This window comes from Dromaius novaehollandiae, chromosome 20 (genome assembly GCF_036370855.1).
Source record: "Dromaius novaehollandiae isolate bDroNov1 chromosome 20, bDroNov1.hap1, whole genome shotgun sequence".
NCBI classification, from domain to species: domain Eukaryota; kingdom Metazoa; phylum Chordata; class Aves; order Casuariiformes; family Dromaiidae; genus Dromaius; species Dromaius novaehollandiae.
The window spans coordinates 1459408-1465407 of record NC_088117.1 but is presented as its reverse complement, the minus strand read 5'-3'; positions in this window follow the sequence as shown (position 1 = coordinate 1465407).

The window sequence follows — 6000 nt, the reverse complement described above, 5'->3', positions numbered from 1 at the left end:
GGGACTCTGCAGGGGATTAGCTGGTGGGCTGCCCCAAGGAGGTGCCTTGGCTGCTCCGTGCGCTCCCAGCCCCGGCACACAGCTCCCTGCCTTGAGGAATGAGCGGGATGCTCGCTGTTGGGATCCAGGCATGCCCCTTCAGTGCAACAGGCTGTGTTGGTAGGCCCAGATCTCTTTGTTTTTCTGTTCAGTGATGTATTTTCCACTGTATTTAAAAATAAAATCCGGTCGGTAAAAGCTCCAGCTAATTTTATACCCGGCCTTATTTTCCCAGGCTCCTGCAGGACGAGGTGGCACCTCACAGCCTCGCGGCCAGGAGGATTCGTCCCAGCTCACCGTGCACAAACGCGCTCACCCAGCCAGGGTGGGAAGGGTGACTTGACACATCCGACGTGGGAGTGCGTGTGTGGGGCTGGGGGCGGGAGGAGGATTGCAAAACCCCGGCAGTTTATTGCACAAAGCAGGCTCTTTCCTCTTTCCATTGCCAGAGAGCCAGCAAATGAGCAGTGGAAGTGAGGGGACATGGTGTGCGGGGGCAGGAGGAGAACCCGGCACGGCGTGAGCGTGGTCACGGTGTGCAGCACCGGGAAGACAGCTCGGCACAGTGTGAGCGTGGGCCTGGAGTGCACCCACATGGCTGTGCAGGTGCCTGGGTGCATGGGATGGGACCGGCACAGGAGCACGGGCTTCGAGGGGTTAGAGACCCTGGCAGGGAACCTGCAGGAACTGCAGGTCCTGTCCTACAGACCCACACCACGGAGCCTGCCACGTGTAACCAAGGGAGCAAATCACCCAGATCCCAGTGGAAATTAAACAGGGAAAAGCAACTCACTGCACTGGAAAAATGATGGGAATTCCTACAAAACTGATAGAGCTGAGAGGCCGGGGTCTAGGGGCAGATCAGTGACACCAGGGCAGCGTGGTGGGTAAGCTCAGACCTCTGCAAGTGTGGAGAAGAGCCCATGGCCCAAGGCCAACGACACAGTCACACCGGTTAGGGGGACACAAGGTGAATCCAGCTGGAGAGCCTGCTGGCAGACCAGAGCTAGCCATGCTCCAGCAGGTAGCACAAACCTGTTGAGGTCATTTCCATCGGTGTCAGATACCACCCGGAGAGCTACTCCCAACCTGGCAGCTGTAACCACCCGGTGGCCTGGCCCATCTTCTCAGCTGAAGAAAGTTTTGCACAATATTTTGCGTTTTACTGGCTCCTTTGGTTACCTAAGCCTGGGCTTCTGTTAAAGTGTGTTACATTTCCAGCCCCACCGGATGCAGAAGAAAGCTGGAAGATGGGACTGATAAAGGCTTTAAGGCCCTGCAGGGAAATAAAAGTCCTCTCCTAAGTGCATTGTTTACAGAAACGGCTTTTCGTTTTTTTCTTCTCTCCCTCCTCTTTTTTTTTTTTTTTTTTTTTGGTGCTAATTTAATGGTTTTAGAAGGCCCGGGGAGATTTATGACTTTCTGAGAGCTGGCGACAGTGCAACAGCCTACTCATCAGAGGAAAATGTTAAAAATGGCTTGGCTGGAAAATCCCCTTAGGATTTTGGACATAGAAGCAAAAATGAGCCCAGACAATCCCAGGTGAGTGACCTGGGGGTGCCAGCCAGGGCAAGCTGAAAGGGAAAGAAGTTGTCCCTTCGCTTGAGCCTGGCTGGCCAACGGCACGGCCTGGCCAAAATCAGTGGCAAGCCTCCGGCCGTCTCAGCAGCAGGGCCCCCATGCCTCCGTGGAGGCAGATGTCCTCCTCAGTGCTGCAGGGACGCCAGAGTTGAACTTTTGCCTTGGCTTCACGGAGGGAGTTTCCCAGCCATTGCACCCGTTGGCCTCTGCAGGATGAGCCCGCTGGCCGACGCGGAGCAAAGGCCACCTTCTCCTGCCAGTGGATCCAACCAGCCACGTGGCCACAACCTGGCAGGCGTTTCCATCTATGCAGGAGCATCAGCATTGAAATGTCTCTCCCAAGCCCAGATTATTCTCTTGCTAAACATTGAGATTAAATATTTAGTGCTTAAATCATTAGATCTTTATATTATTAGCTCAATGCCTAAAGCAGCTGAGGTATCTCCAAGCTGGCACTGTCCTTCTCCATGCGAGCTGGTATGGAGCAGGGGAGCTGGCATGTCCCTTGCTGGGGACCAGGAAAACTGGAGACCAGGGTCCTTGCCAAGCTGAAACCCAGGAGCAGCTCCGGGGCCTGGCCTCACGCGGCGGTGTGCGAGCTGGCGCCTCTTTCAGGAATAGCAGGTAAGATGGGACCAGTGGAGAGGAGCATCCCAACCGCCTGTGGCACCAGGTCTCACCAGCAAAGTGTTTAAGCCCCAGTACTAAGGGAGGGTTTGGCAGATTTTAAGATCTAATGACGATTTTGGAAGCATCCCCCAAAAGTCAGCGTTTCCTGCATGGAAGAGCTCCTTCCAGAAGTGCTGGAATAGGGCCATTTCTCCACATGTCAGTTAGAAATGGCATTTTCATTTGAAGTGGCCTGAAATGCGGGGGGGGGGGGGGGGGGGGGGAGTGCATTTAAAAAGCCAGAAATGAATTCAAAACAACACAAAGCATTTTCATTTGGGGCTAAACAAAACCTTGGGGGCCGAGGCGATGTCTTTGTTTCTTAAGTCAACACGAAAAAGAAAAAGTTCATCCCTTTTCCAGTTTGACCACAACAGAGCGGTTATTCTCAAAAAGAAATTTCATGGCTTGATGATGGCATCAAAAGAGCCAATAGCACCCCAAGCTGTGGTAAAACGAGTGAGCTCTTCTGCCAAGAGGTACCGCTTTCTCTCTGCCGGGCCCTCCAGCTGCCCCAAATGCACCGCGTGCGGACGGGGCGGATGGCAGGGGGGATCCGGCCCATCACCCCAAGCAGCCGCCAAGGGGCTTCTTCGGTCATCCTCCTCTTTTCCCCTTGATTTCACTCACCCCATGGGGCTCATCAGCATCGAGACACGTGTGTCCCCAGGGCCAGGCAGGATCACTCCGTGACTCCGAGGACCAGGGACACCAGCCCTTGGGTGTCCCCCAGCTTCCTCCTTGCTGGTGACAATGAATTGGTTGTTGGCAGGTTTTTAATCCCTGCGAGGGTTCAGCAGAGGGATATTAGGGGGGGTATCTGGCCACGGAGCCCGGATTGCTTCACCTGGTGGCCACCCATCGCCCGGAGTCCCTGGGTTTGGGTATCATTTGGCTCCCATCTGCCTCCCAGGAGGTCCTGGGGAGAGGCAGGGCTGCACAACCCGGCCGCGTCCTCCCGCTGCCCAAGCCGAGGCAGCGGCGGCACGTCCCTCCGCGCTCCCCGTTGCATCTGGCATGCTGGCATGTCCCCATCATTGATACAGCCCGTCCTTCTCATCCATGCTGCCGCCCACATGTCCCCAGCTCTCTGCCACCCGGACCAGCCTGCCCAGGCTGCATGCAACTCATGACACCAATGCAACAAGCGTGCCGTGGGGCGGCATGGAGGGGGGGCCTGAGCGCCCCCAGCCCAGCTCCTCGCTGCGGCAGTGCGGCAGCCGGGTGTCCCCTGCCCACGCAGCTCAGTGCCGGCTTGGGGTCCACCGCAGCTGCCGTTTTGCTGCAAAATTAAGAGGCAGCCCCAGCATCTCCCGGGAACGCGGTGGAAGTTGAAGCCTCCCCCTGCTGCAGCTCCAGCCCCACATCCTTACTTGGGGTTTTCACACCATGGATGGGCAAATGAAGCCTTCATATCCGGCTGCCCCACAGCGATGGTCTCCCCCACTGCTCTCCCCCGCACTGTGCTTTGGGGTAAAACCCTCCGGGCATCCCGCACTGCCAGGGTGTGCTCAGCCCTGCCCCGTTGCGTGAGTCATGTCCTTGTAAAAGGACTTCTCCTGTGCTTCTCTTCTGCATTTCCCTTATCAGCAGCACTCCCAGAGGATCCAGAGCGGTAAATACAAACAATTGTACCACGGAGGTATGCGTAACAGCATGGGGGTGAAAGTCATCCCGCCCGATTACCGCACATGCTTAGCAAGGGAGTGACTGGATTACAGTTTCATTTGGTCTCGTCCGTCGCGGAATCGCCCAGGTTTCTCACTTGTGACGTTGCCGCGTAGCTCAGGCGTCTGCCGTGCTGGACCAGAGCCACGGAGCAGTGGTTTCATGGTGCCTGGGGAGAGCACTTGTGCTGCTCCAGGCTGAGATCCAGCAAACTCACCTCACCTGTGACACCACTCCCTCAGGCCTCGAGCTGCCCAGGCAGCGTCCCTGCTGAGTGCACCCAGGCGCAGGCAGAGCTCCAGCGCCCAAAGGTGCTGCCCAAGCTCCAGCTTCATTCGCTAAAATCACCTTGATTATCCCCGTGACAGGGTGACGCAGTAACAGGAGGGGCCAGTGAGCCCTTGGACTTTCTTCCACCCGCTCTGGCTGGAAAGGCAGGGCAGGAACAGAGGTTTTTTCCCCTGCACCCTTTGCAGGATTGTGGACACGAGGAGCATGCGCTGGTCCAGAGAGCGGAGCAGTCAGTCCCCCAAGTGCATTCAAGAGCGCGTCACATCGGTGCACAAAGCCGGGGTGCCGGGAGAGATGGGCTCTCCTGCTGCCTTGCCGAGGATCCCCCAAATCTCCCCCGGGGCCGTGCCACAGCCAGCCCTCGCTGCTCTGCTGCTGCTCCCGCGCTCCCGCTGCAGCTCGTCGGTGCTCGCCCAGGCGCGATGCACGCAAAGCCTTGGCCCAGCGAGGGATTTGGGGCACTTCTCCCCCAGTGTGTCATGACAAGTGAGTTTTCACAATGCAAGACGATGTGCAGCTCCCACACAGGGTTTGGCAGGACCCAGATGGCATCTGGTGCCGGGCAGCAGCTCCATCCCCGCTGCTAAGGAGCCAGCTGGAGGCTGGGCTGAGGGACACGGGCTGCTTCGTCCCCAAGGCGGTGGAAGTCTCACCCAGGTAAGGGCTGCTGGATCCTCACGGCAGGGAGAACAGGGCCAGCGGGCATGAGGGGCAGCAAAGGGAGGGTAAGCAGGGTACAAGGACAGTGAGACAGCTCCAGCGAGCTGGGTCTGGGCTCTTTCTGGTGCATCAGGCCTTAGCCACCGTGTCCGAGCTCTGCCCCAAAGGAGCTTCATCCACGAACACCAAGATGGACCTACCCCACCATCACTGTGGCTTTGGTGTTCACCCAGCGCACAAGGAGCAGCAAGGAAGCTGCTGAGGACTCCACACTTCCACCTCCTGCCTCAAAACAGGGTCACCAGCTCCACAAAGCACCACGGCTCCTACTGGGCTGGGGGGATCCGCAGGCCATGGAGCAAAATCGCCGCCCTTCCCCAACGGAGCATAGCTTTGTGCCCCAAACCCTTGCATTGGGAACCCAGCACTCATTTCAGCTTGTTTCCCCATTTCGAAGGCTGTCGGGGAGCCGGGTGGAGGTTGCCAGCAGCACATGGTCCCGCTGACATGGTCCAGGCCCCGGCACCACCCTGCAGGCCACCGAAAGAGCCGGCTCGAGTCCTTTGCAAACCGGGGCACATGCTCCGCGGGCAGCCGCAGGGCAGCAGGGACTCGCTGCTCCAGGCTCTGGCCCACGTGTCCTCGCTGCCTGGTCTCCAGGCGTGTGGGATGGAGCTCCACATGGGCTGTGGAAACACCCGAGAAATTGCTGTGCTGCTTCCAAAGCTGCTGGTTGCCACAAGCAAGGTCTGCTCCGGTGCATCCTACCAGCAGCCTGGCAGAGCTGGGCTTTTCAAGGTCAGCAGGAGAGCAACAGTTCGGTAAATAAATGAAGGAAAAAACACTCAGTTGTTCAAATTATCCAGGCGTGGAGGAGCCCAGGCTTCCCCGCCACAGCGAGGCAGCTGGGTCAGCATGCCCAGCCCTTTTTTACAGCTGGGGAAACCGAGGCAGAGCAGTTAAATGGTGTCACCAAGAAGGTGGGTTTTGACCTCTGTCTGGGAGGTGGCTACAGCCTCTCCTTTGGCCAGGCTCGCTCGCTGCTAACGCACCCATTTCCCCCCCATCGTTACTTGCATGCTTGTGAGCACG